We start from the raw sequence: 25,137 nt of genomic DNA on the forward strand, positions 1-25,137 counted from the left end.
ACCCAATTCAAATTCTCATCGACTGAACAAGCAGAAGATTGAGAAAGCGGTAAAGTTCTAAGGGTCTGCAACGGGGCCCGATCCTGGTCCCCCGGGAATTTTGCTCTTTGTTTCACTAGTATTCCTTTCTCTTGTTCAAACATAATTTGATACACTTCTGTTTGTGCCCACATGGCAATAATTATTTTTTCCTTTTCCACCCAGCTTGACAATATTTTCAGAAATAGCAGCATCCAGAAGTACTTCACTGGCTGTTCAGTTGAAAGCTTTAGGTATGTCTCTTCTCACGGGCTGTCACATGAGAATTGTTATTCTTTAACTTCCAATGAAATGTTTATTGAAAGTCTCACTCAGGAGCCTATGCTGGTTCCTGTAATTTGAGGGTACTGCGTTTGTCTGTCTGCCCTAGCCCTAACCTCAGTGAGATGCATGGAGGGTTTTCGCTGGAGGGAAAAGAAAATCACATTCACACTCGCTCATTTTTTTGCCTTGCCTCAAATGTTTCTACAAATGCAAAGAAAAGGGCTTTTATTTGTGCTGGGAAAGTCATTTTCATGCACAACTAATCTCTAGACAGGTTTCAGAGTAACAGCCGTGTTAGTCTGTATTCGCAAAAAGAAAAGGAGGACTTGTGGCACCTTAGAGACTAACCAATTTATTTGAGCATGAGCTTTCGTGAGCTACAGCTCACTTCATCAGATGCATATCGTGGAAACTGCAGCAGACTTTATTTATACACAGAGAATATGAAAAAATACCTCCTCCCACCCCACTCTCCTGCTGGTAATAGCTTATCTAAAGTGATCATCAGGTGGGCCATTTCCCACCTCTAGACAATCTCTAGACAAAAACAGATAATATAGATGTGGGTGAAATTAAGCAGCTTTGCAAAAGCATAATGAAAACTGACCAGCCCAGACTACAAAACCCACTAACCCACCCTTCTCCACAATCCCGGATGATAATAGGTGGGGGGGGGGAGAAGGCATGAGTTTGACTTGTCCAGCAGAAAAGTGACTTGTCCAGCTCCTTCCTCTTTTTCTAAAAAGAGAGGTAACTTAAAGGTGAAAACCAGCCTGCGTGCTAATGAAGATTGTTCTGAGAGCTGAGCATGAACACCGCCCTGACCTGTTCATCACTCTTTCAATTGACTTTCATCCTTGTTTCACCCTCCTGGTCTATCTCACTCAGTACATTTCAGCATGCTCTGTTGTGTTCCTCCCCCTACATCAATGGCTTGTGGTTTGCATTTTCCAGGCCCATCTCCAGAACAATGTACACTGGTATTAATGCCGTCTGCAAATTTACGCTGGACAGCACCTCCAGGGCCTTTCAAAGAGAAGAAGTGTATGAGGAGTTTAAACGTCTCACCAACGGAGTTACTCAGCTCGGGAACAGCTACACTCTAGACAAGGATAGCTTGCTTGTTAATGGTGAGTGGCAGGGCAGAGCCCTGGAACCTTGAGCAAGTTTGGGATGATTTAATTGGGGATTGATCCTGCTTTGAGCAGGGGGTTGGACTAGATGACCTCCTGAGGTCCCTTCCAACCCTGATATTCTATGATTCTATGATTCTAAGTTGCTGCGGTTGAGGTTCTGCTGGAATTTTGGAACCTGCTTTCTTGCTGTTCTCCTTTTCTTCACAAGTTCCTCTTTTCTTTCCAGATTATTCTCCTCTCAATACGACGGCAGGAGAGCCGGGTAGATCGGGTAAGTGTTTTTGAGACGCAATCCGCATTAAAGGTACTGACCAGACGTTAAGTGTCCGAAAGTTAATACGGAACATGCACAGACATGGGTTTAGACTGACGTCTCCATGGCTTCGGGGACAAGAGTGTAGAGAACTGGCTCTCCCAGCAGGGAGCCAGCACTCAAGCAGGGGCAGTTAGAGTCATGGGTGAGTAGCAGGTATAGATACCCTGGGGAGAGCACAACTCTGACAGTGGTTCCAGTCACCATTTGGGCCTGTCAAACTTGACCTCGCCAATACTGGCAACAAACAAATGCAAAAGAGCAACAAGCCTGGCCATGGTGAATCCATTACACATGTGGAACTGATGGGAAATCCTGGCATTATCCACCCAGCACTGCAGCTTATCCACCGAACAGAGCAGTAGCACCTGCTTCCCCTGCACACCAGGCTTCTCCTCAGACCTATAGAGAGTCAGAGTTTGAAGCCAGAAGGGACCAGCTAGTCTGACTGCCTGTACATCACAGGCCACCGGCCCCCCTTCCTCCCCCGCCAGCTACCCCCCACCATGCCCACCAGCCAGAATTAGATCCAAGCGTTACAGGCCTCAGGAGACTAACCTACTACATGCCACAGGCAGAGAACAGGAAGGATGGAGATGCACCGAGAGACCTGATCAATGGCTAAGAGGGGAGTTTGCTATCCAGGAACCATTCAGTCCTGGGCCTCTCTGCTGCAGCTGCCAATAGAGAGCCCAATTACTTCCTGCTGTAGCGGTGTTTTACTGACATTGACATTTTTGCACTAGAAACTCACAGGCCACTGCACATCCATCCCTTGATTACGGCACTTAAATAAAGAGAAGTAAACTTGAAAAGACATAGGGAGCATTTAACATCCAGCTTTTTCCCCTTCCCACATTTTCAAACCTCCCCTTTAAGTTGAGAAGTGCCCTTGAAATTTGGCCGTAGCAAGAATTCTGCCAAATCACCAGCCGGGCCTTGTGTGTAATCTTGTTTCAGACCAAAATGACTGTGAATTTAGAGATCTGTAATTCATCCTTTTGTCCTTCCAGAGCTCCCATTCTGGGCGATAATCCTCATCTGCCTCTCGGCGTTGCTTGGCTTGATTCTCCTCCTCCTCCTGTGCTTCTTGGTAAGTGGCCACTCTGCTCTCCTGCCTCCTCAGATTCACAGGTACCCTTGTGGCCCAGTGAGTGGAAAGAGGGGAATTAGGGAATTGGGCATCCTGTCTGATTTAGACACACTGAAAGTAAATCCTACCAATGAACTAGTAAGCTAGGAGCAAATAGGGAACACAAGTGGGCTGGCAACACACATGGAAAAACAATAAGCATTTTGGGCCAAATCCTCCCTGCTTTACTCATGTGACTTCCATTGGGACTGCTCACATGAGTGAGGAGAGGAATGTGGCCCACTGAATATGTAATTAAGGAAGAAGGTTGAAGAGCATAAAGGAGGGATATGGAGAAAACCAGGAAAGTGGAGGTAAGGTCAACCCCAAAAAAAGACCAGTGGTTTCTTTTTCTTGCTCTTCCCAAACACTCTCCCATCCCTAAATCTCAGCAGAATGGTGGGGACACAGAGCTACTGAGTGCAGAAGGTTCAATACCTTTATACAAATTACCAGCTTCGGGAATCACACTGAATATTTTCCATTCCAACTTCTTAGCAATAGGAAGAAAGCTGAAGTCCCCTTCCAGGGACAGACTCGAGCTGCATCTCTGCTACACAAGATGTGGATGGGTGGATCCTTTTCTAATCTCCCAGCAGGGACACTACTGGGGACCTGAGGGTAGGGGGGAAAGCTGCTCCTTTTTAGTGTCCTCTGTTCCCAGGGCTCTCACAACCCAAGTTCTGTATCCTGCTTTCCAGATAGGCCAACAAAGGTTGCAAAGAGAAAACTGATTAATTGTACTCAGATGTTCAAGAAGGAAACAGCTGGCCATTCTGAACAAGGAATTTTGGAAAGGAGAGAGACTTAGGGCAGGTCCACGCTACGGGGCTAAATTGACCTAAGTTACGCAACTCCAGCTACGTGAATAATGTAGCTGGAGTCCACGTACCTTAGGTCGACACCACGCTGGGTTGATGGGAGAAACTCTCCCATCGACTTACCTTATGCTTCTCGTTCCGGTGGAGTACCGGAGTTGACGAGAGAGTGATCGACGGTCAATTTAGCAGGTCTTCACTAGACCCGCTAAATCGATCCCCAGTGGATCAATCGCTGCGCGTTGATCCCCCAGTAAGTGGAGACAAGCCCTTAGGGCCTGAAACTGGAGGCTCTGCCAGGGACTGGCTTTGTGGCCTTGGGTCAGTCATTCTACCTCTGCCTCTGAGTCACATCATCTGTAAAATGAGGATAATATTTACCGACCCGATAAAACACTCTTAGGCCCTCAGAGGAAAGGTGATACAAAGGCTCACATTTCTCGCATTAACGTTGCTTCCTTCCCACCAGATTGCCTTTTGCCTGAGAAGAAAGGGAGGCGGGTACGACGTCCAACAGAGCGCACATGGGGTCTATTTCCCACATCTGGACATGAGAAAAATGCACTGACGAACACACTGCTGAGACGAACTCCTTGCACTCTGAAGTGTCTCTTCTCACTGACTCATTCATCTACCAAGAGAGAAAAAATGTTTACAACTGCAGTAAAGAATGTTCTATTTTTCCCTTAGTAAATTATGATTAGCCTGGGACACATCTTTCCTTGTGGCCTTGAGACAGAAAATCTTTGCACTGATCCCAGGAATTATCTTGTACTGTGGAAAAACTGCCAGCAACGAAGATGTGTTGGGGACAGATATTTATTTTTTTATGCACGGTGAGATTTTGAGCAAATGTTACACATCCAAAAAAATAAAACAGAAAATGAAGTGAACACGAGATGTATGCAGTCTACAGTGTTCTGTAGTTTTTCTGAAGGGGGAGATTAAAATTATGCTCATTTATGGTGTTTAGGTTCTGACTATTGGAAATGAACAAAACCAAGAAAAAAGCACTTTAATTCTACTTTGTTTTTTTTTCTGCTTTATAATTAAAAAGAAATTATATATGTATGTCTTTTAAACAAATGAGAAATTTTATAATTTAAATGATGCCAGGAGATTTTTTTTTTTTTTTTTGGTTAAAGATGCATTGTTAAAGATACTTCTTTGTGAATTTGTGAGACTGTTGTCCCATGTCACTCAGGATAGATACTGCAACACAGACTGCAATTCAGAAATAAAGTATCAGAAATCATTCCCTGGGAGTTTATTTTATTCAGCATCTAAAAAAATCCCTTTGTGAGGTTCTCTTTGCTTTTGGCTGGGTGCTGAAGAGGCAGAGTAGTCTGTGGGGTGGGATCAAAGAAAAGATGTCTAAGTCTGGCCCTAAAGAAGCCTTAAATTAAATCAGTTTGGTCCTTCCAGGGGAGATTGTTATTTACAAGAGAGCGACTAGCATTTTCCCAGGATTGCAAGCCCAAGTCAGCAGTGGCTGAATGCTGATACTATCTGAGAGCTGTTTTTTGGTCTATGTGACTTACGTTGTTCCCTTCAAAAATCACCTTCAAATTAGCAGTATCGTTCCCTTTTGCTGGCAGTCTCAGTGGAGAAGCCAGGGCCTGACCGGATCATGGAGACTGGATTCCTCTCTCACCTCTCAGAGGTAATCTTGGCAGAACAAGATTGAGGCACACAGGCCAGGGCAAGATGGGGGGAAACCAGCCTGGCTGTCATTCACACTATCTCTGTTCTGTGGATAAACAGTCTCCACTCCAGGACTGTTGATCTGATACCTTTTCATCAGCCTGAAATTCACATATGAAAGTCTGCTTCCAAAAGCATTGTCCCTGCAGGTACACCTTTCATAGAATCTGCTACAAAATAAACCCGGGGGCAGCAAATGACAGGCAAAATCATTATAGGCCACGAAAAAGGAACTGGGCTGAGAACACTTGCAAACAATGGAAGCAGAGGCTGTTAGCACTTCACCGAATACAACCCTGCTTTCATGAGGAGGAGCATGTCTCACTTTCCCTCTGTGGGGCCACTCACTTCAGACACCCTCCCCCCCACCCCCCAAAGGCCTCGATTCAGCAAAGTACTTGGGCACATGTGCTGAAATCCCAGAGGGAAGAGGCTGTGTGTTTCGCTGAATAGGTCTGGGGTTATTCCCGTGTTTAGAACAAGTCCGTTACAATTAAACCAATTCTCCCCAACCTTCCAGAAGCGCCTCTGTCATTCGGCTGCTGCTCTTCTCCTTCTCCATAGTCAGAGCGCCCCGAGAGCCAAAGGCCATGGCTCTCCTGAGTGCCTTGGATGATCCATCCTAGGTACTTATATGGCCCCATCACTGTCGTATCTGAGCTTCTCACAATTTTTAATACAGTAGGATCCCGTTTATCTGACCCTCCATCAGCTGACCCAGATCAGAGGTGATCTCTCCTGCAACTGCAAGAGAGCGTTGCAGCCTTGCACTTTCCCATCCTCTGGATTATCCAGTCTGGCCCCGGTCCCAATTAAGTCGGATAAAGGGGGTTCGGCTGTGAGCCAGGGAAGTGCGATTATCCCCATTTTAAAGGAAGGGGATTGAGACACAGAACTCCAACCAGATTTGTAAAGGCCCAAGGTCACACAGGAAGTTTGTGGCAGAGGAGAGTCTCCCACCTCCTAGGCTAGTGCCCTAGCCCCGGGGCTGTTGCTCCTTTGACTAGCACACACCTCATACAGTACACTTTAATCAACAGGGAGCTGGCCACTGTATTTGTACAATTGGATTAACCAGGCCGACCCGTGGTCGCCTCTTTACTTGTAACTTTGAGGTCCTGATTCTCCATTGCCCTGTACCGAGTGCAGCCATTCACAGCAGCCCAACGTGAGTGTGAGCTGCTGCCATTCCCTGCTGGGAGCATTTTACACCCAAAATTTTCTCCGGTGCCACTGACTGATCAAAGTCTAGGGAAACAGAAAATCAGCTGAGTCTTTCAGAACTAACTTCAAGCAAATAAAGATCCAATAAAAAATATTACCTCACCTACCCTGTCACTCTCATATCCTGGGATCAACTCGGCTACAACAACACTGCAAACATCAAACAAATGGCCAGCTTGCAGGTCATCAAACAACCCCTTCTGCACAGCAGACATTAAAATGGCAAGTAGACTATTAAATTGGATTTTTCCTTCTATGGAAAGCCACCTTTAATAATAAAACAGGGCTGTCTGAGAAATTGAAAATAGCACCCCAGGTCTGGTTACATTCAATGTGAGCAAACAAGACAGGCCCAACCAGTAATATTTTATACACACATGCACACACGGCTTCAGAAGGGCTAATCTCCCAAAGCTGTGGAAAACTATGAATGAAATTGATTGGGATGAAAAATTTTGCTGGAAAAATGTGATTGAAAAAAGGGGGAAATAAGATAGCAATCAGTATACATTAGAAGTTGTGGAGTGTATAAAATTGATAAGGGAAGCTAAAGGAATCAGGGAATACTCCTTAGCTGACAAGGTTAAGGACAAAAGGAGGAGTTTAAGTATATTAGGAACAAAAGAAGTTCTAGTTTAGGCCCATTGCTAGATGGAAATGGTAAAACTTAATAATGATGCAGAAAAGGCAGAAGTGTTCAATAAATATTTCTATTCTGTATACTGTATTTGGAAAGAAGAAGGATGATATTCTTGTATTGCATGAGGATGATGTACTACATTCCAGTCCGTTAGTAACTAAGGAGGATGTTAAACATCATGTACTAAGGACAAATGTTTTTAGATCAGCAGGCCTGTAAAACTTGCATTCAAGATTTCTAAAAGAGCTGGATGAGGAGATCTCTAGCCCACTAGTGTTAATTTTCAATAACTCTTGGAATACTGAGAAAATTCCAGAAGACTTGTAGAGTGCTGATACTGTGCCAATACTGAAAAAAAGGACAAGCGGGATGATCTCGGTAATTATAGGCCAGTTAGCCTAACATCAATCCTGAGCAAAACAATGGAAAAGCTAATAGGAGGTTTAATCAATAAAGAACTAAAGGATAGGAATATAATTAAGGTCAGACAATGTGGTTTTATGGAAAGTAGGACCTGTCAAACAAATCTGATTTCATTCTTTGATGAGATTACAAGTTTGGCTGAGAAAGTTAACTGTGTAAATACAGTATACTCAGACTTTCGTAAGGCATTTGACATTCTGATTAAAAAAATAGCACTACACAATATCACTAAAGCACACGGTAGGGTTAAGAATTAGCTAAGTGATAGATCTCAAAAGTAGTTGTCAATAGTGACTGGATTACAGCGTACAAGTACCTTCAGGCGGAGTGAATACCAGGTACTCAATGGCTCGTTAGTGGAGAAAGGCAGAACAAGAACCAACACTTGGAAGCTGAAGCCAGACAAATTCAAATTCGCAATGTAGACACAAATTTTTAAACTTCGTGGGTGATTAACCGCTGGAACAAACTACTAAGGGCAGTGGTGGATTCGCCATTCCTTGAGGTCTTCAGATCCAGACTAGATGCCTTTTTGGAAGAGATGATTTAGCCAAACTCAAGTTATTGGGCTCAGTACAGGAGTAACTGGAAGAAATGTAATGACCTGTGATATACAAGAGATCAGACAAGAGGTTCTAATGGTCTCTTCTGGCCTCAACCTCCAGGAATACAAGCAGTGCCATGTCAGGATGGTTTGGCCTGTTAGGGGGCCCCTGTAGCCTGCTTTGGTTAGGGGAGTAGCTTGTTTTTCATGTTACTTTGTGAGGTTTTGTTTGAAGAATAAACTGTATCTCGAAGGAAGGGCCTGGACAGACTCTGGGCAAGGTGCTTAGTCCTTCCGGGGCTAGGGAAACAGGTCAGTAGCCTTACAAGCACCTAGGTTAAACAACAGACAAATATGTGCAAGCTCATATTGCAGAATCCAGTGTGACAAATAACATCCAATTTGCAAGCCTTGGAGCTATGGGCTGCTAGGTCTGCTGCAAGGGACAGAGACTCCAAGAGGCAGAGCTTTGATCTCGCTTCTAAATGTGGAGGTGAAAATATTGGGCCAGATCCTCTGGTAACTTAGGACAGCTTTGCATCCTGCCGTGGACACAAAGGTGAGCTAAAGCCAGCTCATCTGAGCACAGGAGGGTCTCCCCTACGTACATGGACCCTTGGGTAGCACACAGCTGCTGAGACAGTGCATGTGGCCAGGGGAAAGGACGACAGAGCAGTGGGCATGCCTAAGGCCAGGGCTAGAGTCATAGGGCTGTCAACACTCCAGGATTGACCGGGAGTCTCCAGGAATTAAAGATTAACCTTTAATGAAAGATTAGGTCATGTGATGAAACCTCCAGGAATACGTCCAACCAAAAGTGGCAACCCTTCTAATGTGTCCCTACGCCCTGGCAATCCCTGGCTGCTATAGGGAGCAAATGCAAATCAGAAGCCACGTGATGGCAGATTTTTCTATTCTTGGGGTTGAAACACCTGGCCTGTGCTTTTCTATAATGTCTCACAGCCCCATCCCATCCCTTTGCACCTGCCTGTGCCGATCTTATGGGAGCTGGCTGAGCCTGGGGCCACCCACACACCTTTCAGGCTTGGCAACGCACAAAAAACAGCCACCACAGTGCTTCATATTCTAGGGAAGGTTTGTCACCTAAGAGCTATTTCCTTAGAGGGGACGTACGTACGGGCTGGGATTGCCTTTTTGTTCTGTGTTTGTACAGCGCCAAGGACAATGGGGTGCTGGGCCACAACCGGGGCCCCAGGGTGCTCTCACATGATGAATAATATGTAATAGGAAAGGGTAGAAATTACAACATGTTCTCAATGATCCTCCCGGGGAGCTACAAAGCTAATAGCTGACTGGCTTGGGGAGGTTTTTACTTTTGCTAAGGGCCAAGCAGCGCCTGGTTAGGTAGCAAGTACAGAATCATAGACATAGAGGGCTGGAAGGGACCTCAAGAGGTCCTCTAGTCCAGCCCCAAGTGCTGAGACAGGATTAAAAATGACTCCTTATAAAACAAGCCTCAGGCTCACTTTCCCAGTCCCTCAGCTTGCCCTGCACAGAGAGAGGGGGAGTGAAAGATATTTAGTTAATGATAAACAGGCACATCAGGATCAGATCAGGAGAGAGGTAAATAGTGGTGTCCCCCATGGGTCTGTACTGGGATCAGTCCTATTCAACATCTTCATAAATGATCTGGAAAAAAGGGGTAAACAGTGAGGGGGCAAAATTCACAGATGTTACAAAACTACTCAAGATAGTTAAGACCCAGGCAGACTGCGAAGAGCTACAAAGAGATCTCACAAAACTGGATGTCTGGGAAACAAAATGGCAGGTGAAATTCAATGTTGATAAATGCAAAGTAATGCACATTGGAAAACATCATCCCAACTATACATATACAATGATGGGGTCTAAATTAGCTGTTACCACTCAAGAAAGAGATCTTGGAGTCTGTGGATCGTTCTCTGAAAACATCCACTCGATGTGCAGCGGCAGTTAAAAAAACTAACCGAATGTTGGGAATCATTAAGAAAGGGACGGATAATAAGACAGAAAATATCATGTTGCCTCTATATAAATCCATGGTGCGCTCACATCTTGAATACTGTGTGCAGATATGGCTGGCCCATCTCAAAAAAGATATATTGGAATTGGAAAAGGTTCAGAAAGGGGCAACAAAAATGATGAGGGGGATGGAACAGCTTCCATATGAGGAGAGATGAATAAAACTGCAACTTTTTGTCTTGGAAAAGAGACGACTAAGGGGGGATATGATGGAGGACTGTAAAATCAGGACTAATGTAGAGAAAGTAAAGAAGGCAGTGTTACTTACTCCTCATAACCAGGGGTCACCAAATGAAATTAATAGGCAGCAGGTTTAAAACAAACAAAAGGAAGTATTTCTTCACACAACGCACAGTCAATCTGTGGAACTCTTTGCCAGAGGATTTTGTGAAGGCCAAGAGTATAATAGAGTTAAAAAAAAAACTAGATAAATGCATGGATAGGTCCATTAATGGCTATTAGCCTGGGTGGGCAAGGATGGTGTCCCTAGCCTCTGTTTGCCAGAAGCTGGGAATGGGCGACAGGGCATGGATAACTTCATGATTACCTGTTCTGTTCATTCCCTCTGAAGCAGTGGTTCTCAATCAAGAGTACATGTACCCCTGGGGGTACACAGAGGTCTTCCTGGGGATACATCAACTCACCTCGATATTTGCCTAGTTTTACAACAGGCTACATCAAAAACACTAGCAAAGTCAGAACAAACTAAAATTCCATATAGACAAAATGAGAAAGTCAGCAATTTTTCAATAACAGTATGCTGTGACGCTTCTGTATTTTTATGTCTGATTTTGTAAGCAAGTAGTTTTTAAGTGAGGTGAAACCTGGGGCTACACAAGACAAATCAGACTCCTGAAAGGGGTACATCAGTCTGGAAAGGTTGAGAGCCACTGCTCTGAAGCACCTGGCATTGGCGTCTGTCAGAAGACAGGACACTGGGCTAGATGGACCTTTGGTCTGACCCAGTATGGCCGTTCTTACGTTATCACGGTGGTGGACTTTATCCACCTTCACTTGAGTCAATGCTTGGTTACTAGCTGCCATCTGGAGAGATCACAGGGAGGCCAGAAGAGCTCTCTGAGTAGCTTAGGAACATCAGCGGGAGGCATCAGCAGGAGGCACCTATCCAACAAGAGCTGGAGCAAGACCCCCAGCTTATTGCAAAGAGACCTCTGAATGGCCATCAAATGGTAACTGCTCTCAGTCACTACTGGCTTAGGCCAGATTCCAACCAGCTAAGTAAGCAGGCATGGCTCTTTTGTCACATATTTACTGATAAGCAAAGGCTTGTCCTCTGCCATTGACCTTTTCACTAACACCCTCAGAAAGCCACCTGGGTGGGGTGCGGACTGACGGTGTCGTTCCTATGCTTCGGCTGTGGCATTTTGGTGCCATGGAGCTCTGAGCTGAGCCACCATCCAGGGTAAGATCTCCCCACACACCCTCCTTTCATCTGTGTACCTGGGGCCTGGCAGCATTGAAGCGTAAGGCGCAATCCAAGATGGCGACACATAGAGGGCCGTAGAGTTGCTCTTTACCTCAGAAAGGTCCCAGCTTTCAGTGAAGAATCGACACCACAAAGGGTTTAAACACATGGTAACTAGGAATGATAGTGAACTTGAATTTCAGAGGGATGCAAACCTCAGAGTGAATGACCAAGCCTAGCAATTCGGAGCAGGGAAGAGCGCAAACCACTGTTGGTTAACCCCTTCCACCATCCCTGTGGCAGAAGGTCTAACTCTTCAGGGCGGGGACTGTCCACTAGTACATTAGTACAGCACCTGGCACAACGGTGCCCCGCTCTTAGTTGGCTCTGAGGCAATACCATAATAAGCAGGATTTATAATAGTAATTTCAAAGTGAGTCTCTCGTGCCATGGGCCAGCGAAGGGGATTGTGTAAGACCTGCTTAGACACTCCTCAGTGACACAACGGGCTGAAACAGCTCCATCTGTCAAGGCTAGTTAAAGACATCTTCATTCATGGATCAATCACATGACAGGTATTGGTGATTCAGAAAGCTGTGGATTCAGAAGAGGGCTTCTGTCTGAATCACTTCTGGCCAGTGCCCCAGCAGGGCGTTAGGGGCACTATGCTTCTGAAGGGGCCATGCTTCAGAGGGCATCTAAAAGTCAAATCCTGCACGTTTCTGGGCATGAAGATCCCTTGAGCCTTCCCTGAAGAAGGAGCTTTCCCCTCATTGTCCTGGTCAAATTCCAGTTGGGGTCACCACCTCTTCCCTCTCTAAATTCCCCTGTGCAGTTTGAATTGTTCACAGCACTCTTCACTTCCGAGTGTCACGGCGTGCCATATCTCTACTGCTGTGCTCCATTTCCAGGGTGAGCCTGGGATCCTTCGGGCTGAAACACATTGGGTAAAGATCAAATATCCGAGCTTGATTCTGCCACTATACTCTATGAGAAGCGCCTTATTCAAGCAGTCCTACTCAAGTTAGTGGGGCTTTTTGCAGGGTAAGGTACTAGGCAAAAAACATAGTAAAAATCAAATCATTATTATTATTTTATACAGTTTAGCCAATGTTGAGCCACAATTCATTAAGACTTGAAGGGTTTTTCCTTAACTCACACCTTTTAGGCCAAGGAGTTGCAACACCCATACGCAATCTCTCTCTCTCACAGCTGGGCACACGCACAAAGCCATGAGTTGAACACAGAGTTCATCCATGCAGCAAGCCTGAAAACCCATTACAAAGTCATTCGCTCCTGGCAGTTTCCCTGTGCTCCATCCAGGGCTTAAATGAAACAAGGCTTCCAGGCAAGGAATAGATAAGCCTTCTGAAACACTGAAGGATCTTCTGATCCATTGGGCCCTCCATACACACAGCTCGGAGAGATGGTCAGAAAGATGGAAAAACTCTTTGCTTTCACCTGAGTCAAACCTTGCAACAATTTTCATTCCAAATCATAATAGATTTATGTACAGCCCTCCTGCATCTGATCTTTGACCCCCAGATACCAGGGACACCCTCCGGTGGTCAGCATCTAATGGTAATTAACAGATCCAGATCCATGCAGCAGTAGATACCTAGGGAGCTCCTGTCTGGGCCTGTCACTCATCTGCATTGTGGTCTGTGAACCAGATGTTCCAGAGAGCTCAGGACTGAATTTTCAGGTGCTCAGCATGCACTGTTGGGTCCAGAGTTTCCAAAGATTTTCCATCTGGGCATGTTAGGTCCAGGATGGGTGCTGAGCCCATGTGAAGATCTACCCCTTCATGTCACATTGGGAGCAGAGCACTTGGGTGGGAGCCTGACTGGGATGTGAATCTGTCCCTGAATGGGATGTATAAAGTTTCCTGTGAAAAGCCAAGCAAGATTCCCGAGCTCTTCCTGGATGCACTTTCCAAATTTGAAGTGTGATCATTACTAGAAATGAAACATGCTTTTCCCCCTCCCGATGACGGCTTCACAGAAGGGTGGGGTTTTATCACAGCCGATGCAGCTGGGAGGAAAATGAATTCAAGCCAGGGCTCTGTGCAGGGGTGCCGGAACGGGATGGGCATGAGGGGGGGTCTGGGGGCCATGGGCCTCCCCATTTTTAAAAGAGGGAGGGCTATGCCCTTCCACTTTTTATTGGTCCTAAGGTTGAGAGATGGGGGGAGGGGATGGGGTCTCAGGGAGCAAGGAGCAGCATGGGGGCGCCTCAGGGAAAAGGGGCAGTGCGGGGGCAAGGCCTCAGGGGGGAAGGGGCGGGGCGGGGCCACAGTTCAGGTGCCGGTGGCCCCACACTGTTGGGAAAAGGAAGCTTCCCCCGCCCCTGGCTCTGTGTAATGGTGTGATACGATCACTAAATGAACGCTCCACTCCACTGGGAACGGAAGCCTTAGCACCAATGCAACCGTGATATAATGAGCTTGAATCTTTCCGTCAGAGCTAATATTTTCCCCTGGCAGATCGAACCTCCCTAAACACCTTGGAGCCAAACTAGTGGACAGCAGCCGCTTGGCTCCCATTCAGCTCCTGGGGCTGGTTTCTAAATGGAGATTTGAACATCACAGGCAGAGGATTATAAACCCGCTTGCTTGATCCGTAACAGACAAACAAGGTTTTCAACACCCAACACTGGGTCAGCTACCAAAGCGTACCGTGTTTTTACAGCTGCTTGCGAAAGAGGCTGGCAGTGGTGCGTGCAGACCTTTCGGGAGTCGTGGGAGGAGAGGGTCCAGTGATTTCAACAGAATTGCCAGGACTCCCACGCTCAGCAATCGAGGCCCTACCCTAATTCCCATGGGGCAGAGCAGCGCAGGTCACGTTACACGCACCAGAGCCTTAGGATGTGCCCAGCACTTTGGAAACAACTCACCGGCAATATCACCCCGTGTTACAGGCTCAAAGCACCAAAGAGGGCCCTGGCTGGGGGACTGGATTGGACTGGGACGCAGGAGACCTCAACTCTATTCCTGACTGTGACCTTAAATGAGTCCTTTGTTTCCACTCCCACCCTTTGTCTCTCAATCCTTTCAGACTGGAAGCTCTTTGGGGCAGGGACTAATGCCAAGGGCCCCAATCTTGGGCTATTTATATACCAGACTACAGATAATCAAGACATCTATGAACACCAGTGAGCAGTACTGTCGTGGAGAGCACATGGTACTGGAAAGGCTCCTGGGTGGTCATTTCTGGGCTAATGCACAGTGTCTGTGGGCCAGCATGTCTGGCCGAGGGGGCAGGGAGGTCTGATGTGCAGGGGTGGGAAGGTTTCTATTTCTCTGTCTGTTCTAACATTTTTGACTTTTTCAGTTGACGTCAGCAGCAAAGGGCACGGGGTGAAAATAGAATCCAGGTCTCTGAGCAGCCGTTTGAGTCACACCACCCCTGGGGCGAGAGCTGTATCCAAAGGCAGGTGTGTCACATACCAAGACAGAGCCCCGGCTGCATGCTCTCTAGTTCCTAGGTTTCGTTTTCACACTCTATTCGCCGAAACACCAGCAGTCCCATCCCCTTCCCTCCCACTCGGTCCTTTCTCCCTTTCCGACCACCGCTTTGTGTTTCATCAGTTATGCATCGAGTTTGGACCCATTCCCTTGCCCGGGCACCCACTCTGAACTCTACCTCACTTCAGTGGGGCTTCTCCTCTCTCTCCACTACGCCACTTCAATTAAAAGTTGATGGGATGGGACAGTGTTTAATTTGTGCCAGGGCTGCCAGAGCTGAGCCCTGGCACCTCTAGGCCTGGCAGTTCCTAGCCCCGGCACCTCTGGGATTGGTGCATCAGTTATGAATGTAGAAGAATGGCTTGAGCCCTGGCACCTCTTTCATTACAAATTAAGCACTGGGATCGGGATACACTGCTGGCGAGAGATGCCTGGAGACTCAGAGCCTCACTTTATCCACAGAACAGTCAAGCTTTTCCATGTCCCCTCCAGCCAAAGTGGCTCTGGAGGGACCCAGGCTTCGGGCCCATTCTTCCTGGATTGCCCTCCCCTTGCCTTCTGCTAAGGCTTCCAGCAAAAGGGGTCTGGTAGGGCCAGGTGCAGTGGTGACTCTTGTGACAAGGATGCCTACAAGGCATGCCACTCAAACCATCATAGAATCATAGGACCGGAAGGGACCTCGAGAGGTCATCTAGTCCAGTCCCCTGCAGTTTCCTGCAGCTCCTCAGAAGACAACTTACTCCCAGCCTGGGGCACATTCTCGCCAGCCACCTTGAGCGGACGTTCTCCAGGCCCTGAGCTGTGAAGAGTGACATTCTGTGCCACTGAGTGGGATGGGGGACGAGCCAGCCAGCCAACACACAACGCCGGATGGCCTTAGGGCTGGCAAGTCCTCAGGGAACAGTGGCTGCCCCTGGAGCGGTGGGAGGGTGGGAAGGGGAAATAGAAGCTGCAGCGTGTCACTGAGGACAACAGAGCAGAGTCCCCCTTCCGGAGGTATTCGCTACGCAACTGAACGAGGGAGGTAGCTCGGGGGAACAGCACCCAGTCGGAGCAGGAGCCCACGGGGGCTGAGCTCCAGCAGGGTGCTTAGAGGGGGCAGAGGGTGGTGCTAGGACAGCACTCAAGGAGATCAGCTCTTGCGTTCCCCTCCCCAGCGTCACCAGGATAAGAACACAATCTGCGACGCAGTCAAGGGGCCGAGAAGGAGCATGGCCGTGGAGCCACGAAGAAGGCAAAAGCAACACATTCCCCTGCTCCAGCCTGACCGGTTTGGCAGGATGCTCCGAGCCTGGCCTCTGCGACTGGCTCCGGGGCTCTGTGTGTGACATCAGGGCCCCAGGGCAGTTGCTGTGGTAAAGGCGGAGATGTTAGCAGAGGGCATTTCTGGGGCAGCACCGGGGGCGCAGTGGTGCCCTGGCCTTGCCTTCTTTTTCCTGGGCGTGCCTCTTGCACGGACGGTTGGACATGAGGGTAACCTAGCAGCCTTCACCGTGGCTCTGTGCCACGTTGGCCAGCTCTGAGTCTGCCTTCAACATACCGCAGCCTTCACAGGTCAGAAAGCTGGGCCCTCAGCATAGGAGGGGTTTTGCAATGGGGTGCTTGCTTTTCCCCACCCTTGCCTCCCACGTCACCCCCTCAGAGCCCTCTGGGCAGTCACTGCTGTTACAGCAGCCCGGTATTGAAAGAGCCCCGGAGGTTCAGACCCTCAGAGCGGGGAAAGCAGTGGAGGGATTTTTCATTAGATCCAGGTGTAATCATACCTCATGGCCCTGCAGCCTGGGGGTGAAGGGAGGCTGTGGACTAATTAACTGGGTTAAAGGGCCAGCTTCTCTGCTGTTGGAAACAATTAACACCCATTAACCCTCCCACCCCACCCCAGCGAGTTACACCAGGATCTGGCCCAGTGAGTCCAGGGGCAAGAGGCTGTTTTATTCAGCCATACATTCCAACCATGCCATTCTAGCTGGCGTTTTCACCCGAAGCGCCCTATAGGTCCCGGCTCGCTCCATGTTGGGCCCACGGCAGCACCTAAAGGCGCTGGGACTGGGTGACCGGTGGGGACAGACAACACAGGGGAGAGCCAGGTTTATACACACAGCTGTTTCAATGGATGGATTCGCCCCCTAACCCTAGCTCTGCACTTAGGGTGACCAGATAGAAAGTGTGAAAATCAGAACAGGGGGTGGGGGACATCTGGTCACCCTATCCGCACTGCACATCAAACCCTGGACTCAGGATGGGCCATTTACAAAGCACAAACCCATGGCTTTATTGAAGCCACTAACTTAATGCTGGCTATTCCTACGTGCCAGGAGATGGTGCTCGGTTAGCTAACTCCATACCCACAGACATCGCTTTCCTATCGCTCTCCTGTCACACTCAGCATCCGAATCCTGGAGCCAGCTCCCACTACTGTGCTGTGAGCCCCTCCCGCTGGGCTAGGGAGGGATCAAGACTGGAACGTGCTGGGATTCAGGATTCCAGGGCAGGGCAGGCCCCTCCACTATGGCTGGCTAAACCAGGTTCTGAAGACTGGTTTCCAAACTCCTTTGCAACAGGGCCAGGCTACACAGTCAGGAAAGTGCTTTGGCATCCTCCAGAGGAGTTGTGCTTTGCCAGGAAAACCCTTCACCCGGGGAAAAGTAACCCGAGGAACACACCCACTATAAAGCACGGGCCTGAGGCACCAGGAGAACGTCGTGTCCCTGACACTGCACCCGAGAATTCTCTTGCCCCACCACTTTATAATTCTGCCTGGGAGGCTCTTGTAGCTAAGGCTTGAGCCTGGCAAGCGGAAGCTTTGGGTCCAGTTCCTAGCTTTCCGACTGACTCCCTGCAGAGCTTATGGCAGGGAGAAAGGCCAGGGAGGGTTTATTTTTAATGCAGTGAAGCTCCTAGGGTCATGCAACCAAGCCACGAACCCCTGAGTCCTGGCTCCCAGTTCTCTCCTCCCACCACTACGCTCTTCTGCCAGACAGAGCTCAACACCACTTTACGTCACCGCCCGCACCGAGCTTAGAGAGCATTGGGATCTCGAAGGGGCAGAGAGACTCACGCTAGCAGGGCTAGAGCGAGCAGGCTCAGAATTGCATCGCCGCTCAGGCTCCCAGGCCTTGGGTGAGTTTAAGTGCCCAGGCGGCAACATCCACGTTACCACAGTTAGCGCTCCTCGCGCGAGCCTCTTCGCCCGGACCGGGGAGCTCGCGGGCAGCTGCAGCGCGGAGACACCCCCCCCATGCGATACAGAAGCACCCCGGGCCGACAGGCCGAGTCACGCGTGAAGCTTCTGTCTTGCCGCCAAGCCTCCCGGCCTCTGCTGGGAGACTTTTGCATCCAACCCACCCACAGCGATTCTGTGCTTTAAATCGTTGCTAAGGCAGGGACAAGATTCTAAGTAAGAGAGAGAAAGGGGCCCATCCCCCTGCACGGAGAAGGGAGCTGAGAAAGCGTGTGCGGCTGGATGGTTCTCTCAGGTTTCTTCTTGCCCAGAGCGAGAAGTTAGCTTTGCAGCAAACAAACACCCACCAGTCACCTGTGTCAGTGGCCTTCCAGCTGACAGTACAATTCTGTGTGTGGCAAGCTTGCACCCCTTCTAAGCTTCTCCTTCCTGAGCCAGTGGGGAGCAACATGCTCATCACAGCTCACGACTCTCTGGGCCTCCTCTGCACCACATCACCACCTGCTGTGCAGAGTCGTCGGGCTCCTTGGCCAACGTTTGCCCGTGATGGTCTTGGCACGAGCCAGCCACGGGCCCAAGCTGCTCAAGAGAGACCCTGGCCTGGCACAGCAGGGTGGAGGGTGAGACAGGAATGGTAAAGCGAAGGGCACGGCGGGTCAGGGCTGACGGTTGACCTCGCCCTTTGAGACCAGGTGGTCGAGCAGCGTGAGAAGCCGCCTGGTTTGTGCTGCGTCGCTCTCCCAGTATTGCCAGCCGCAAGGGATCAAAAGGCACTAGTCGGATCCCCCAGAAAGCCAAGACATGCATTTTTTAAAACGACCATGTTGTGTTTGCTGCTCTGGCTTTCCACTGTTGAACTTCCCCCGCCCGTCCTCAGCGGGTGTCTGAGCCATGCTTCATGGTGCCTGTCCCAGATGTACTGGGGAGCGGATTTCAGCTTCCCCTCCCACCCTGCACGAGTTCTCACCCCCGCCTCTGTCCCTCCCCCGCTGCCCCCAACCTCCAAGTCAATCCTGTTCCCCCGCCCAGCACTCACATCTACCTGCCCTTCCCCCCCATCAATTCAGCCCCCACCCAGCTTTGTATCTGCCCAACCCAGGCCCATGAGTTCAGCTACCCCAACCTCTACCCTCCTCCTGGGTTCTATCTCCTGAATCCTCACCCCCCATTAAGGGAACAGGACACTGGCAGCCCCTGAGTGTGCTGTTTGGTCACTGATGTTTCCCTCCCTGCAAGTTGTGGAGGAGCAGAATCAATAAGGGAACTTCAGTGTGCATCTGAGCGAGGGGTGCACCAACCCACCCATTCAGGCCCTGTGACAAGCCCCTAGAGACCACGGTGATGGGAGCAGACAACTTCCAGATGAGACGGAGAGCTCTCCGGTTAGATCCACCGCAGTGCACAGGCCAAGCTCTGTGGAGGGCCCAGAATCGAAGCAATGCCGGGGAGGTGGGTCTGAATAAAAGTGACTAGGCCGAGTGGACAGGGCCATGAGTGGGGTGCTGAAGGTCAGCGTCGAGGTGCATAGGTACACTTTTCTGGAGGGGAGCAGGGACCTAGCTGCTGGCTGTGCGTGCTCCATGCAGCTGCACAGATCCCTCAGTCTGTCAGCTAAGCCCCAGACTTTGCCCCGCAGGGACACCCCTGCTGCTAATGATTGGATGTGGAAGGTGCTAGAAAAGCCTCCGACAAATATAAGTCACACTACGCATTAGAACATTCTGTAGCCCAGCAGAAGTTGGCCGGGGCAGGAATTTCTAGAATTGGGCTGGTTCTGCAGAGGACACTCACGTCCCCTCCTTGAGCCTGCGTCTCCGCCCGCTGACAGGTGTTTGGCAGAGGGTGGAGGGCCTCCTGCCCGCTCCGTGCTCATGGACACCACAACGTCATCGCCCTGCCCCTCCCCACAAATACCCTCCCTGTGAATCACTCTCTGTCTGCCACATTTCAGCTGATGGGCACGGCCGCCTGCGTACCTCGCTGAGCTCCCTGCTCTGGGCGGGCGTCCGACCTGGCTGTCAGTCCAGCCCTTCAGCTTTTCCGGGGCAAGCCATGTGAGAAGACTGAGGCTGGCTACTGGGTGGGAAGCATTTCTGAGCTGTGTCTCCAGAGACGGAGCGGCATGATGACAGGTTTCAGAGGAGCGGCCGTGTTAGTCTGTATCCGCAAAAAGAAAAGGAGGACTTGTGGCACCTTAGAGACTAACCAATTTATCTGAGCATAAGCTTTCGTGAGCTACAGCTCCCTTCATGGGATTAATTTGTTCGTCTCTAAGGTGCCACAAGTCCTCCTTTTCTTTTTGAGCTGCATGAGTTCATAGATGTGCCGGTGTCTCCTGCCATCTCCAGGCCGCTGCTGGGCAGTGCAGCGCCTGACGGAAGCGGGCAGCAAGCAAGGCACTCTGCATTCAAATTAGAGCACCAAGCTAAGGAGGGCTGGCTGCCGTGACCAGACTTCTCTTTAGAGATTCCCCCCTGCAGCATATATTGCAATCGACGTCCTCAAGCAGCCCTGTGCAGAACTACACTGTATATTCACCGTGACCACGGGTCAGTGTGGATCAACCTCCCTGACGGATTCACAGAGGAGGTGGGCACCACCCCAGCAGAACCAGTCGAGGTCTAAAGGCTACGTCTACACTGCGCTCAGAGGTGTAACTGCAGCGCCTGTCGTCATACCCAAGCTAGCTCAATCAAAGCCGCAGTCCCACCTCTGACTGGACTGTGGTAGACCTTAGTTCCCGGACATCAGACCGGAGCACTCCCTATTCGGAGGCGGTTGATCAAAATAATTGTGTGCATCTTGTCTGACCTCTTTCTGGTCAAAGGCCAGAGACTTCCACCCGGTGATTCCTGCACCCTGGCTTCTGGATCAGTGACACACAGAAGGACAACAGTCTCAGGGAGGGAAGCAGCATTAGATGTTTTGCCACTCAGGGCACCGCACCACCCCCACCCCCACGCCAACAATCCAAGAAAAAAGACAGGGAGACGTGGCACCCCCAACCCGTCCAGATTCTGATTTGGCACCACCGGAAGTTTGCACTGAGGGCAACTGCCCCAGGAGCAGCCCTGCACAGAGCTTAGCAGCCACCAATGCCTCACCTGGCACAGTACTCAGAATCCGAGCCGCAAAGAGTTAGACAGGCACATAATGCCCGTCTCTGGCTTCCGCTACAGAGCCCTACGTCTCCTTGGTGAAGGGATCCCTGCTTCTTATTTTCTGCATCTCCCCTTCCCTCGGGCACTGTTTGCAGCACTGTTAGGTAGAACTATTCCCCTAGCCCTGTGGGCCGGGGAGAGAATGAGGGGTCTGATTTGTGAAAACAATTGCCTTGTCTTGGAAGGTAGCTTTTTGGCAACACTCCGTGCTCGACACACCCTTCTTACCAACCATCTTAAAACAAGCTAATCCAACTTCCTCCTAGAGTGCCAGGTGCATTCCCCCCTCAGCCGATGCCCTGCCTCCAGTGCCATTGGCTGACAGAGGCTGATGCATGGGGCTCTTTAAGCACTTAGCTTACAGAACACCAGATGTGCTCTCAGGGCCCAGAGGAAGGATGGCCTTGTGGGCTGGGATTGAGGAGATCCAGTCAGAGCCTGGCTCTGCCAGGTCATTGACTTCAGGCAGAACGTTTCAAGATTATTTTGTGACAGGCTCTTGGCTGGTTCGGGTGTGAAGTACTGCATCCAGTTTTGATCCCCCCACTACAGAAGGGACGTGGACAAACTGGAGAGAGTCCAGCGGAGGGCAACGAAAATGATCAGGGGGCTGGGGCACATGACTTACGAGGAGAGGCTGAGGGAACTGGGATTGTTTAGTCTGCAGAAGAGAAGAGTGAAGGGGGGATTTGATAGAAGCCTTCAATTACCTGACAGGGGGTGTGACGGGTTCAATTACAGAAACCCCCTTGGGACTGTCACCTGATGTGCTGAGATTACCTCTGTCCTCATTTTTTCTGCCAGTTTGGGCCTCCAGAACCCTGCCTTGCGGAGCCAGACACGTCAGCCCGCTGCAAACACTGACCCAGGGTCTGAACCACACACCCCAAAGCTGCAGACTTAACTGAAAACAGCTAAAGAAGTGCTCCTGTCTCCAGCATCCAGACACCCAGCTCCCAAGGGGATCCAAACCCCAAATAAATCCATTTTACTCTGTATAGAGCTTATTCAGGGTAAACTTATAAGTTGTCTGCCCTCTATAACACTGACAGAGAGATATGCACAGCTGTTTGCTCCCCTGGGTATTAGTCACTAACTCTGGGTTCAATAATAAGCAAAAGTGATTTTATTAAATATAACAAGTAGGATTTAAGTGGTTCCAAGTAATAACAGACAGAACAAAGTAAGTTACCAAGCAAAATAAAACAAAACATGCAAGTCTAAGCCTAATACAGTAGGAAACTGAATACAGGTAAATTGCACCCTCAGAGATGTTCCAATAAGCTTCTTTCAGAGACTGGACTCCTTCTTAGTCTGGGCCCAATGCTTTCCCCGGTACAGTTTTTGTTAGCTCTAGCTCAGATGGTAACTAGGGGATTTCTCATGACTGGAATCTCCTTTGTTCTGTTTCACCCCCTTATATAGCTTTGGCACAAGGCAGGAATCTTTTTACTTTTTGGGTCCCCATCCCCGCCTTCTAAATGGAAAAGCTCCAGGTTTAAGATGGATTCCAGTACCAGGTGGCATGGTCACATGTCCTGTGAGACCCCCAAGCCTTCATTCTTCCTGGCCTGACTCACAGGAAGGCTTGCAAGTAAACAGAGCCATTTACAACCAATTGTCCTAGTTGATGGGAGCCATCAAGATTCCAAACCACCATTAATGGCCCACACTGCATAATTACAATAGGACCTTATTTCAGAGTAACAGCCGTGTTAGTAAAAAGAAAAGGAGTACTTGTGGCACCTTAGAGACTAACCAATTTATTTGAGCATGAGCTTTCGTGAGCTACAGCTCACTTCATCGGACCTTAGAGTTATATTTTTCGTTTCAGATACAAGAATGACACATTTATAAAAATAGGATGACCACACTCAACAGATTATAAGCTTTGTAATGACACCTTACAAGAGACCTTTTGCATGAAGCATATTCCATTATATTCACACTCATTAGCATATTTTCATAAAATCATATGGAGTGCAACGTCACAGGGGGTTCCAAAGGGGATGGAGCTCTGCTGTTCTCAGTGGTGGCAGATGACAGAACAAGGAGCAACGGTCTCAAGTTGCAGTGGGGGAGGGCTAGGTTGGATATTAGGAAAAAACTATTTCACTAGGAGGGTGGTGAAGCACTGGAATGGGTTCCCTAGGGAGGTGGTGGAATCTCCATCCTTAGCGGTTTTTAAGGCCTGACTTGACAAAGCTCTGGCTGGGATGATTTCGTTGGGGTTGGTCCTGCTTTGAGCTGGGGGTTGGACTAGATGACCTCCTGAGGTCCCTTCCAACCCTGATCTTCTATGATTCTACAACAATGTCAAATGGTGAAAGCTCAGTGTGTTCTGAGTTATGCATAAGCAAAAAAGTTTTAAGCTGGAGGAAACAAGGAGTTAAAAACTCATCTGGTGGCATCAGTCACTACTACTCCAACAGGCTCAGCAGGGTGCAGGGTGGACAGGCAGGTAATGAAATAGGATGGCAGTGCTGAGTTACAGGGACTGCATTCCACACTCTGTATCTGGAGAAAACTCCTGTCTGGAGGGACAGAGTTCCAAAGGGACTGGCTGGCATCTGGGCTGGGATTAAGCAATAAACCATTAGTGCCTGCCTGGTGTTTCGAGCCACAGAACAAAACATATAAGGGCTGATGATTCTCTGTGCTCACAATGGGCACAGAGGGCCCCTGTTTCTGGGCCTGGCAGGAGTCTGCCCAACTTCCCGTGTAAATTAAAGCAGCTTTAGGGCAGTTCTATTTCAGAGTATACAGCCCTCTCACTTGAGCGTTTTTATTCTCACAACACCTCTTTGCAGTACAGAAATGCTTATTATCCCCATTTTACAGAGGGGGGACTAAAGCACTGAGAGACTAGGTGACTCACCCAAGGTCAGACAGGGAGTCGGTGGCAGAGCAAGGACTTGGGAGCCAAGTTTACCAAACCCTTAGCAAATGCCTTAACCACTGGACCATCCTTTCTCTTTGCTTCCTACTTGAACTCACACGCTGCTTCCCACAGGCTTTGGTAAGCAAAGAAATACTGTAATGTGGGACTTTCCAGCCATGCCTCTGGATTTCAAACAGTGATTCCCTCTATGGCCGGGAAGCCAGCGTTCAGAGTGTTTTTAGTGACGTATCCTTCCGCTGAGAAAAATAGTGACTCACCAGCCGGTGTGCCCCCCCAATGGCTGGGTCTGGCATAGCTGGCTCTCCTCCTCTGGTGCACCTGGCGGACGGCTGCTATGTCCCAGGCCGGGGTCTGCTTCTTCTCATAGCTCTGTGCAGGCCCACCCCTTCAACGGTGTCAAAACTCTCCCTGCAAACAACTATCTAATAGCCTAAGGCCATGACTTCAGTCCCCACTCTGGGCTGTCCACGTCCTGCCTCTTCCCCCAGGGCTGCCTGCAGTCCTCGCTCCCCTCAGCCTCCTGGATTACATCCTGCCTCAGCCCTTTCCAAGCTCTGCTGAGTCCTTTGCAGTTCCTTGCACTGAGGGACGCCTCCCAGGGCTGTGTCCCCAGAGAGGCAGCTTGTCCTCTCCTGTCGGGGCTCACTCCAGGAGCGCCTGACCCCTCTCCCCCATGCTCCCTTCTCAGGAAAGGAGCCCAAGGCCTATGGCTCCCTGCCCCCCAGCTAGCACTCATTCTGAA

The 25,137-nt window shown here is 49.4% G+C and overlaps 1 protein-coding gene across 1 annotated transcript in view; it reads right to left on the minus strand.

The window, feature by feature from the left end:
- Nucleotides 1–20,492, minus strand: part of LOC140903232 (uncharacterized) — a 232,189-nt gene extending 211,697 nt beyond the window's left edge. Inside the window, exon 1 of the mRNA XM_073324186.2 lies at nt 20,309–20,492. The gene's annotated coding sequence lies outside the window, so the exon portion shown is untranslated. The remainder of the gene's footprint in view (nt 1–20,308) is intronic.
- Nucleotides 20,493–25,137: the final 4,645 nt, after the last annotated feature.

This window comes from Lepidochelys kempii, chromosome 25 (assembly GCF_965140285.1).
Source record: "Lepidochelys kempii isolate rLepKem1 chromosome 25, rLepKem1.hap1, whole genome shotgun sequence".
Classification (NCBI taxonomy): domain Eukaryota; kingdom Metazoa; phylum Chordata; order Testudines; family Cheloniidae; genus Lepidochelys; species Lepidochelys kempii.